This window comes from Ambystoma mexicanum, chromosome 2q, assembly GCF_040938575.1.
Source record: "Ambystoma mexicanum isolate Mex_15411 chromosome 2q, UKY_AmexF1_1, whole genome shotgun sequence".
NCBI lineage: Eukaryota > Metazoa > Chordata > Amphibia > Caudata > Ambystomatidae > Ambystoma > Ambystoma mexicanum.
The window spans coordinates 1,076,484,545-1,076,497,366 of NC_090924.1; positions in this window are offsets into that span (position 1 = coordinate 1,076,484,545).

Here is a 12,822-nt window from a genome sequence, read left to right on the forward strand (position 1 = left end):
GGAGCGCCCACCGCAAGCGACGCTCTGGAGAAAGTGAGGCCTGACCTCATTCAGACTGCAGCCCACACGTGCAGTTTCCCTGCTATCATACATACCCGGACACGTTACTTCATACTGGGGCCTGCACCGTTTGCGAGCTTTTTGAGGCGTGCGTGTGTGCGTGCTTTGCAAATCCCAGAGAGGCAGCAGAACACGCAAGTCCTCCTTCTTTACCCGCTATTCGTTCAGATGGTTAGTAGGACCTAACTGCCACGTGTAACCATTTGCGCTGTGTAAAGCAGTTAATACCTTAAACAAAATCACTCGCTCTCTTTACGGGATATCTGCATAACGCGCAATGCAGTGCGCCTTTTCAATATACTTCCAAAGATCGGCCCGCATGCTACGTTAACGTTCATGGGATATTTGCCTGCCGACACAAACCCCGATTCTTGGAACCGTGCAAAGTGAATTTTTGCTGTGATAAGTCCGGAGAAAGTCCTTTTGTACTGCAAAAATGACTATGCGCTGAATTTGACCGGACTTTGCACTGCAAAAATACCCTTCGCACAGTTCCATGTATCGGGTTCGTGTTGGCAGTGCAAATTCATTTTGAACCGGGCATATATTCCATGAATCGGGCAGTGTGTGTGTGTTTTCTTTACTGCAACCTGTGCGGGGCAATAAGACGCGCTGTCGGCAGACCCTGGCAATTTCCAAAGCCTTACATCAAACTAGCCATTAAGCTGCCAGGCCAGGTCAGGTGTGCTGGAACGGTGCTGGCGAGACCGTGCACGCGATGGGCAGATGGTGTGGTATTTATTTATTTATTTTGCCTGCTGGACTCCGGTAGAACATTGTCTTTGTTTCCTTGTGTGAATGGATGTTTTTTGTTTTGTAATTAACAAGCAATCGGCATCGCTCTGCTCTTTGCATATGTCCTTGTCTGCTTACGTGTGGGGACCTAAAGAACCGTGCTTGCCTGTGCCAATGTGTTGTATTTTCACAGCCTACTCTTCACGTGTGTCCATGCACGTGTCTTTCAGCGGGGAAGCCAAACTACCTGCACTGGTGCCGCTTGCTTGAGCCCTTTGCCCGGAGTTGGGGGCGGGGGGAGGGTGGTCGGTATGCTGTTGAGCGCCTAGATACCCTGTCACTTAAGGCCTGTGAGGGCTCCACCTACCTGGCCTAGGTTCATAGGTCAACATTCAGTAGCTTACATGACCGCAAAAGTTGATCTTCCTTATTCATGCTTAAAAGTATTACATTTTCCGTTTTTGTGGATATTTCTTATAATGTGGTTCTCGGGTGTGAATTCTCATCAATTTTCCATAACTGTGCTATGTATAATAGTTTTACAAGTCTCCATTATGAACGTAAGATAACCTCCACACGTGTTTCACCACCTAACATTTGGCTCTTCAGGAGGTGAATGGGATTATAAATCAAATTAACCTCTTTTCTGTTTAGTATTAGTTGATGCTTTAGCATAAATCCTTCGTTTTTAAGCTGCTGATGCACGTAGTTGACTGCCAATGTTTTTTTTAGTTGAAAGTTTATAAATAGTTGAAGATCAGTCATTCCCTGCCTACTGTGTGCAAAATTATAATTTGCACAGGTATGGAAAATTGATGAGAGATTTCACAACTGAGAACTATATTATAATATCCACAAAAATTGAAACTTGAATACTTTGTCATCCTCCACGAAGATCAACTGTTTCAGTCTTTAAACTACTGTTGGGCAAAGGCATCAGGGTATCTTTGTAACAAGGGAAAAGGAAAACCAGAAATCTGATAAAGAACTCGCTTAGAAAGGGAGTGAATGTTTGCATCATTACTTTGAATTAGTGACGTCATGCTTTCATTTCCCGGGGTGCACCGCTTTCCGACGAGCCTCGTACACAGCTTGGTTTTGCCTGCTTCAGAGTGAGAGCGACTTCACATCTGAGGGGCTGTTTGGGAGGTTCAGTGAATTTGTGAGGGCCCTACTGGTCTTCCCCTTGCTTATGCGTGTCTGGGGCGCACTGCACTCCTACTTTTTCTAGCTGCCAATTGAGGTTTTGTGTTCACTCCTGCATGGCCTTTGTCGTCGTTCGCCAACTTGAATGCTCAATTCAATACGGCCTCTTTGTGGGTGACACACACTGCCTTCTGGGAAAGGAGGAGACCATGTATTTGTTTGGTACAACCTCTCTAATCACCCCCCACCACCGGAAGGCCTGTTCATTCTAAGTAAACCTTTAAATTGCATGCACCCATTTGCGGGAGTTGCTAGCAGACTAGGGGGTGGTGGGGAGGGTGCCGCCCACACATCTCTAACTTGCTGGTGATCAGCTGCCCTCGTCTCTATAGTTTGGGCTCCTGCGTATCGTGCAAGCCTTCTAAAATACCAGGCCGGAGGAAAGACGCCAACATCATTCATTTAGAAGGCGCTTCATCTCTGTTGTGGAACTTTTTATTTCTCTAAGAACTCACATCTGCATTTTTTTAGGCATATCCTTTGGGAAAAACCTTTGGTCGGCATAAATGGCAGAGCATTTTGGACCCCATCCACACGGGAGCTTGGAGCAAGAGTTGACCCCGTTGCCAGGCATTGCTTCCTGTTCGTCAACGAGATTACTTTTTGGCGCTCAGACGGGCAGTTGTGTGCTTTGTCTTCCCAGTAAGACACCTGATTGGCGTTATGTTGCACAGCAGACCCGCTTTGCCCTGCATTATATCACTCGTGGCTTATCCCCACTGATTGATTAATCCTTCGCCTTCATTTTGGTAAATCCATAAAGGCCCGTGGGTACTGCTAATTTAGAGCAGCCGTTTTGGGGTGAACAGTTTACGCCTACATGAGTAGCATTAGAGTATGCTCTTATAAGGCCGGTAAAATAGCTCAGCGGGTTGAGCGCTCACCGCTGCGATCTGAGCGTGAAATGCAGGTCGCAGGTTCGAATCCCGGCAAGGCATTTCATCCTTCGAAAGTCGATAAATGAGTACCATTTTAGGTTGGGTGAATATTGTATGTAAATATGTAAAGCGCTTTGGATAAAGGCGCTATATAAATATCACATCATTATTATTATAAAAACAGGCAAAAAGGCTCTGCAGCTGTCACTGCCACTCTTGACATGCTGTTTTGTCCCCAGTGGACTCGCAATATCATCAACCATGAGACGGTGTACCCAAGACGCCCACATCACATTCACCCACTGGCTGATTAATTTCGCAAACGACTTTATTATCATTGACGTTTCTAGTAGTACTAATGTTGGGAAAATGTTCTTATCTCTTTTTTATTTTGACTATTAGATGGTGCTTAAGCACCACCTGCAAGCAAAACTATTGCATTGGAGTGCATTGAGGAGGGCGATCTCATGCGAGGAGAAATGCACAGCTTGTGGATGTTTGGTTATTTAGTTGCCCATTGATTTTTATCATGGGCATATGTTCATTCTCACTCGGCATCTGCCCTTCGCCACTCAAAGCACATCTTCCTGGGATATCTTTACGCAGGCTTTATCAAGCAGGAGCTTCAAACTTTTACTGCCAGTGTTACTGCTCTGCTGAGAATAATGAGGTCATTTCATCTGCAAATGCGCTGCGGCATAATAAAAATGCCTTAACCAAGTGTGCCTACAGCCAAATATCAGCTCCTTGCGCTGCAGTCCTGTTAAATCAAGCATTGTCAAAGCCAACAGTTTGGCCTTGTGTATAGGTGTTACTGCTTTCCTATGCCCAGGTTATGTCACCATTTTCCAGCTGTTGCCCTTTGGAGGTCAGGTGGGACCATTCTGGCAATCCTTGCAAATGTCCATCCCATGCTAACAAAAAAAAAACAAACCTGTTGGATTCACCAATTCGTTCTTCTTTGTGTAAGATGGAGCTTCATTTCTAGTGAAACGCTAATGATAATACAAGTGGTGTGTCTCGATGTTGCCTGTTTTACTGCTTCGCCTGATTCCGAGTCGGGGGTAGTTTACCACGTGCTGAATTCGCTGCAATACAACAGAAACGCTTCCAATTTTTACACCCACTCGAGATGGAGGTCAAAACTGTTCAAACTTCCGAGGCGCTGTTTTCTTTGTCAAGAAGGGAATTACAACCTCTCCTCTTTACAGTGGAAGCGAGCACATCTTCTTGGGGTTGCCAAGGGGATGAGAACAACCGTTTACATGCAATGCACAAAGGCTACGGAATGGCCGTTTTTTTCCTCATTCCTTTTCGTTATCATTTTCGCTTTTTGAAATACCTTCCCGTCCTCAAAATGAGACCTGGATTTTGCATGCATACTTTCAGAAAATAACCCGTGTGGTATTTCAGCAACTCTGCATCCTTCTGAAACTACAGCCTATGATAATTGCAATGAATTGCATGCAGTCTTCTGGTCGCACATCTGCTTAACTCTTACGTGATGCGCACAGTATGTGTTCGTGCCTCTTTACACATTTCCGTGCAGAAAGCACATTATCGGAAACGCAGTAGGATTTGCCACACTAACATGTCTCAGCATTGTACTAGCCACACCTGCTTATAAACTGCATGTCTTCAACGTCAATTATTTAGAAAGTCTTTCAAGAAAGCATCGTCATCCCTTATGTCAATATTCCTACTAATAACACAACGTATTGATGGATGAGGGTTTGTATTGATTACCTTTGCTCATTACCCAACTACAGTATACAGCTGTGTGATATATTGACAACATTGAAGGACCTGCTGTGTGCAAATAATTAAATGTGAGGGTCAGTGGTCTTCAAACTATTCTGTTCAAAGTCCCTGTTAAATAGAAACACTTGGTTCAGGGCTCATCCCAAAGGAAACAACTGTTTTCTAAACATGATTTGTGAAAGTATTCGGGGGGAAACCAAGAACATGTAAGGGGGGAGGGTTCAAGGTGACACTGGCGAAATGATGCTTTGTGTAGCACAGTCATCAGTGTAAGGTCTTCATGACGCAGAGCAAAAACCGATATTCCGTGCCGCACAGTCACCAAGCCCACGCATTGGGTACCACCTAGGTAGCTGCATTGCAATCGTTTCACCAAGGCCATGCCCAAGGAGGCCTGACCTCAGCCTGTGGCGTGACAGCTCTTAGGTGCCAGTTTTGATCACTGCACCACACTCCTGCTTTCTTCTCAAAAAGGACTAACCAACGTTGCCAGCAAAAGCTGGACAGCCCCCAATCCAGATGAACTTGGAACTCTAATGCAGGTTGCCCATCCAATTGATTTAGCACTAGCTCATTGGCTCCCAGAGGAATATGTGAAGATCCTTTACAAGTGGATCGGAAGCCCTTGCCATCCTAACCCACTCCGGGAAAGAAGCAGCAACGTGCTTCACTCCCCAGCTATGAGCCATCAAGAAAACTGATTGGAAACTAAAACGAGCATGGTGGAAACTCTACAACCAGCATGACAAAACTGCATACCAGTGAAGCATCCTGCACTATTAAGCAATATCTTAATTGCCGATAGAAAACCTCACAGAATGCATCCAAACTGCAAGCAACCCAGTCATCAAGAAGATGAGAAACATGACCTCCTGCCAGAAAACCCCAACACCTTCAAATAAACTGTGACAACCATGCCATTCTGGTCAGAAACAAGGTAAATATTCAGCAAACCATAGACACTACACTAATCAATGGGAGCAATGATATTCTTGACAACTAAGTCCCCCAGTCCTAAAACTAAAACATTTCAAGATCATCTCTGAAGTGGATTCTCTAAACTGCTGAAGGATGGCAAGAACCCCTGGCCGCACCCCACCCCAGATGCCTGTCCTCTGACATATCCTTAGCAAGGACACCATGGCCTAGTTCTACCATGAACATTTGCACTGGAAGACTTTTTAGGACGGCCTGTGTTAATCAACAGCTCAAACATCCATTGGATGAACACATAAAATGACCACCCCATTTCCCAACATTCCAAGCAGGGCTAACCTCATGGAAATCATTTCATAGTCGAATCCTGGAATATTGTGATGGCAACAACATCATGGACCTTCCACAAGTAGGTTTCAGACCAATGAGAGGCACATCATCTGCATGTTTTCCCATTTAGAACAATCTTGAAATCGATCTAGATGCCAACATTCCCTTGGCTCTCATACCCATGAGTACCACAGCTTTATACACTGATAATCGCGCATTGAGGCCAGAATAAGCTGGTCTCTGCGACACTGTGCTACATTGGGTGAGCTGCTTCCCTGTGGACAGAACCTAATGGACCTTGATAAACACAGCTGCAGCATTCAGTTGAAACTCATGCACCATAACCTATCTAGTCTGTTTTATCACCTCATCGCTTCACTATTGTTCAAAATGACTGTCAACAAGACACAGACACCACTATCACCAGTTGCATGAAACAAGTGAGCAAACGGATGAATGGAGGAAGACCTAGATGACTAAACCTAACAGGGTTTTCAAATGAAGGTTGCAAAAGCAGGGGATAAATGCAGCTCCTGGGTATCCTGCCGTTTATCAGTGACCAGGAGCTACCACTGGAGAATAAGGCGCTAGCACATAGCTTTCTGCAAATCTCGCTTCCATATAAGATGCCAGTGTATACTTTCGGCCATGTATTACTTTCCTTTAAGCTTCAAAGGTGAAGGTGGAAGGTGGGCCAATAGTTTGTTAGATGAGGCCTTTTCCGAAGTGTTGATCCAGTCCTCCACATCCATCTTGGTCTTTACTCTCTGCGGCTGAGGGGATATTTCATTATACATTCTGCTAAGTGGAAATACAAGCCTCTATATTATGGGGTACAGAAATAGGTTCCTTCCAGGAAACCCCAACAGAGATTGTGATCCTCTCTTATGGACAATTGGCATTCTTTAGGACCACAAATCAATGCATTGGTAAGGAAATGTTTCTGCCACCTATTTTTGATCAGACTGATGAGTGCCATTCCTTAATTGCCGGCAAAGGACAGTCTCCATCATATTGTTGGTATCGTCAGGCATTGACCATGCAAACAGACAGTCAAGACCTCCTACCCCCTGTCCCTTCTCCCCAAAACTACCCCAACTGTTTCCCCCCGCCCCATTGTTACTGATTCCGTCCGACCAAATCATCGTTTTTAGTCCCTTCAATAACCCACTTGAGTACAAAATAACCTATTAGCCTTGGCACCTGGTCTCTGCATGGGTGTAGTAACCATATTAGTCTGACATTGGTCCATGCCCTGCCCACATTCATTTACTGGCCATCATCAAAACCCTCTTCCTATCATACCCCGGCGCAGCTCACTGCTGGGTAGCGAAGGAGCAGGGAAGAGTATGTTTTTGGAAAGCCTGATGTAATCCCCGTCCATCCCCTCCATGTCAAACAGTATCAGCAATGGTGATTTAGCCCGGGCAATCTCGGCAATCTACTTAATCCAGGCTAGGACTTCATCCCAATAGATTTGTACCCAGGCCATCTCCACCACATATACCAGTAGTCTGTCCTAGTCCTGCATTCTCGCCAACATATGGGGCTGGTATTCTGAAACACTTGGAGATTGTAGTGCCAACTATGAAGAAGTTTGGTGGCATGTAGCTTGTATTAACTAGCGGTTGAGGTCTTTGAAGCTCCCCTACACAGTCTGTCCCACTTTGCTGGGTCTATGTCCAGCTCCATGTTTTCTTCCCACTTAGTTCTGAGCTTCTCCATGGACAGATTTCCTGACCCCAGTAGGACCCCGTACATTGCTGAGATTAGTCCCTTCATTTCAGTGCATTGTCTAGGATTTCTTTTCGAAGGTGGGTGAGGTCCCTCTGTATCTGTTCCCTCCATCATGCTCCCGTTAGGATCCCCTTCAGTTGAAGGTACTGGAATGCCCAGGGCCTCAGTTACCCTCCTTCCAGAGCTGGCAAGGCCGCTCTAGTCCCACCTCGTACCATTTCTGGAAGTGCTCGGGGTCCGGAATGGCATCCCTGACCCCCAGCACGCAAAGATGCCCTAGTGGGGAGGGCCACGTTGTAACCGCTTTCATGTCTGTGCTAAAGCGCTAAATGTCCCAAATAGTTCACGCAATCTGGTGCTCACGAATTCTGTGAGGGGAGCTTGCCTCTCGGCATCCATAGCCATTCCTCGACTGTGGCCGGGCAAAACTGAACGTTATCCAGTGTGACCCACAGAAGATCCCTTTCAGCCTTGAGATGAGGTATAAGAACTCTAAGCTGGGCTGCCTTATAGTAGAGTTTAATATCAGGCAGGCCTACTTCCCCTTTGTCTTGGTGCAGGATCAGTATTTCCCTGAATATCCTGGGTCTCTTCTCGTGCCAGAGAAATCTGGATAGCGCACAACTTCTTTCCCTGAAAAATGGGTCTGGTATTTGAATGGGGAGCATCTAGAAGAGGTAAAGGATCTTCGGAAGAACAACCATTTTAATAGCATTGAGGTTCCCCAACCATGATGTTGTTAATTTAAACAATTTTTCCATATCAGTCTTAATTTCAGTTATGGGGGGATGGAGGAGTTGACCTCAAATAAGTCTCCTACTTCCCTCGGTACATTAATTCCCAGGTATCTAATAATTCTGAGATTAACCTGCAAGCCCAGGGCTCCGAATCTCCCCATCTTTCCTCCTATCCAGGGGGAAGAGGACTGACTTCGCCCCATTAATTTTAAATCCTGCTAAGGGACTATATTGCTTGATCAGTTGGTTCACCGCTGGAATGGAGGACATAGGGTTCCTTACGCACAGAAGGACATTGTTGACATAGAGGGCCACTTTATAGATCTCCCACCTGGAAACCCTCTACGCCGGGGTCCTCTCTGATCTTCTGGGCGAGAAGTTCAACCGACAAACCAAACAAGGTCAGTGAAAGTGGGTAGCCCTGCCTCGTACCTCTTCCCAAACCAAACCACCGGGTGTACCACCCATTTACCATGACACATGCCTTGGGTGAGGAGTACAGTGCCATAATCCCCCTGAGAAACCGTTCCCAATACTGCATTTAATGAGCACTGCTCTGTAGAACGCCCCTTCCACCCTGTCAAATGCTTTTTCCATGTTTACTGAAAGGAGGGAGGGGCCCCCCAGGAGCACATGAGCTTTATGGACCAAGTGTAAGGTTTTCCTCATGGTGTTTGATCCCTAACGTCCCTTAATGAAACCCACTTGGTCTGGGTGAATCAGTTTTGGCATATACTCCTCCAGCCTTGCCGCCAATACTCGGGTCTAGACCCTGGTGTCTAGGTTCATTAGGGAGATTGGCCGATACAAGCCATACATCCGGGCGTCCCTCCCCTCTTTATGTATCAGTGAAATAAGCACCAGGGCAAAGGACTCCGGAGCTCTGCCTTTGTTCAACATGTCATTAAATAGTTCCATCATAAACGGGAGTAGTACGGGGAGAAACAACTTATATAACCATTGTCCCACAGAGCCTTTCCCAACGGCAACCACCCCACTGCCTTCTTGATTTCCTCCTGTGTTATGGGGCCCTCCAAGACACCAGTTTCGATCTCGGACCGCTTAGGAAGATGGATGTCTACTAAGTATGTGTCTGAATCGCCCTCCCCTGATTTGGAGTCTGATTTGTGCAGTGTCTCATAAAAGGAGGCAAAGGCCTCCTGAATCCCTTCTGAGGAGGACTTGTGCACATTATCCCTCCCTTCAATTTCAGTAACCCATCTTTCAGCCCTCTGCTACCTTAGTCTAGCTGCCAGGAGTGCTCCCGCCTAGCCCCCCTTCTCATAAAACCTCTGCTTCAAATATTGCTGGTTACAGGTTATTTTCCCCTCCTCCAAGAGCCTCGGTTCCTCTTTTCCCTCTTGCCTCCAAAATCTGCTCGTCATGTCCCACCAATAGCTCCAAAGCCCTCCTTCCACAGACCTTCAATTAGTGCCCTCTCCCTCTTTTTCCTAGCCCCCACCCTAATCGGAATCCCCCTCCATGTGGCCTTCCCCACCTTTCAAACTGTTTATCCCCCTCCAATGTGTTTGTTGGCATGGAAAAAATCCTCATTTTCTTTAGTCAATTCGGTGAGAAAGACAAGGTCTCTCCAGAGGGACTCATTACACCTCCACATCAAGCCCATGGGGCATATTCCCCCCCAGCCTAAGTTGACCGTTACCATGTCATGGTCCGACCAGGTGATCGGGTGAAACTCTTAACCCTGTGCATCCTCCCACAAGTCCCTTGAAATATTCATGTAATCAATTCTTGTAAAAGTAACATGGGGGGAGAGTAGAAGGTGTACCCCCTTTCCTGCTGATGGAAATGCTGCCATATGTCCCTCCACCCAAACACCCCCACCGTATCCTTGATCTCTGCTATCCGGACCTTGGGACATCTTGTTCAATGGGAGATGACCCGTGCCTATCTAGGGTGACGTCGGCCCACATGTTGAAGTCTCCTACCTGGAAAAGGTGCTCTGAGCTTTTGAGCATTATTTTCAAAACAGTGGACTTCAGGAATGTTGGCTGTCCCTGGTTCGGGGCATAGATCATGGCAAGTGTAAAGCTCAACTTTTTAATGGTGACTGAAACCACAAGGGTCCTACCCTCAACGTCTGACCAGATTTTAGGGGCCTCAACTTTAATTGCTCTGCTTATTAGAATACCCACTCCCTTTTTCCATAGGGGACCAGATCCCTAGTATTCCTGGCTAACAAGACCACAAGGGATCCTCCGTTCTTCTTCCTTAATGAACGTAGTCTCCTGTAAGAACAGGGCACCCAAGCCTGTTATCCGGAATGCCCTTGCCACCAGTGACCACTTTGTTGGGGAGTTCAACCCTTTAACATTGAGGGTGCCTATCCGCAGGTGGTCAGCCTGTGCCCCAACTGCTGTAACTGCCATCATGTAACCCCACTACTGGAGCACCCTCCTTCCCACCTGTTGAGCCTCCCACTGCCAATTCAAACCTCTTCAAGAAAGGATAGACCAAAAGGAGCAAACCTTTACCAAGATCCCCATCCCCCTGAACTCCCACAATTCCCCCCAAGGGTGCCCAGTTATCTCCGGTCATCTTCACTAGGTCGATGCCGAACCACCAGTTGGACCCGTATCGACAAGCCCTTCAGAACAAAGCACATATTCTAGAGCCCTGCCTTAACAAACTCTCATAAAACAAACTCCAGGTCTCCCCGAGCTTCGGCCCCGACCAAGTCACACTATGAACATACTGAGACTGGTGCGTGAACAGCAGACCCCATCTGGGGCCCTCGGCTTTGATACACCCCCCCCTCCAACCTGCACAAGGCATCACCGGCGTGTCCACTGCTCATTCTACACCAACATCATTTCAGGTCTCTGCTGTGGGAGATGCGTTCAGCTTTCTGAATTTCCAGGATCCAGGCATTTTTTGCCTCCTCTGGCCCTTGAATCTCCATTGTCTGTCTCCTGACCCATTTCCATTTGGCCAATGAGGAGTTATAGGTTCTCTGGCTTTCCCCAGGAGCTCCCTAGTAACCCACCGGATTTCCTCCTCTGTGAATAGCTTGTGTTGGTTTCTGTCAACCTCGAACGTGATCGAGAATTGGAACCCCCACCTATACCGCCCCCTTTCTCATTTAATCACTTCATGAGGGGTTGGCACAATCTTCTCTTTTCCTGGATCAAGAGAAGAGATCCTGGAAGATCGATACTCTAGCTGTACCATACATTACCAGATCCTTCTCTCTTGCTTTCTCCAGGATCTTGAGCTTTTCCGCATAGTTATGGAAGTGAAGCAGGACCGATTTAGGCCCTCTTGCAGACCCACCCGCTCGATGGATTCGATCAATTTTTGCTTCGTCAATGAAGATAAGTTTTGTGACTTCATGTAAGTTTCTTCTAAGGTCCAACTCTGACTCACCATCTCTATCCAGGATCACAAAAAGTCTCATTCCCGGTTTTCGAGGTCGTCCAACTTCATTATAACTTCAGCCTCACTTTCTCCATTTCAGACATGTTGACATCTATCTGGATATCCAGAGTGTCATGAGAGGATTGATTGTGCTCCTCCTCCAATCTCTCCTCCATTTTGTCGATTCTATGGGTCATTCTGTCCATCTTCCTCCAATATTGTCCCTCATGTTTCTGATTTTTTCCACAAGGGCTTCTACATCTTTTTTGGTCGCCGCAGTCTCCTCTCTTTCAGAAGCCATGTTGCAACGTGGGGGGGTCCCCTCACCGGTCCTCCTTGGTACTTATTCAAATCCAGCAAATTTTGCTCTCCCTTCCATGTGTCAACAAGAATATCCATGCGAGCCCCAGTCTGAGTGTGGCGGACCGATGAGGGACCTGCGCAACTACCCCTTTGTGTTACTGGGGGCTTTTACATCCTTTCAAGGCCTCCCACCCTAAAAGATAGTGGGAGACTCAGGGGTGTCTCAGTGGTTTGTCTACTTCTTAGTGTCTCTCCGGTGTCCCGGGCAGCCGACCTACTGTCTTTGTAGGCCCACTGATGTCACAAATTTGGGTTGAGGAAGCCGTGGCACTACTCCAGGACCAGTATCATCAGCAGAGGGGCGAGCCGCCCTTTTCGTGCACTTCTACAACATGAGCGTGGGCTCCCCGAAAAACCCTGAGGACTGCCCCCCCCCCCCCCCCCCTGCCACAGCCAGGATCGCTCTGGCCCAGCCCAGGAAAACCTCACCCCCTGAGCCTTGCAGGGCCTCAGGTTCCTTCTTCACCCTGGGAGGGTTGGGGGTGACGAGGCAGGCACAGTACCCTGGGCGGGTGGTGCTGGGGCGGGGACCCGATATTCTGCTGCCCCTCGCAGGCCTTCCCTGCGCAAAAGGAGGGGCTGCTTCTCTGCCTCAGCCCCTGGAGGCTTCACTGCTGGTGTCCGCCTCTGGGGGCCTTGGCCCAGGGTGGGGCTGTATCCAGGATGCTGCATCCCAACTTGCAGGAGTTGTGCCTGCAGCT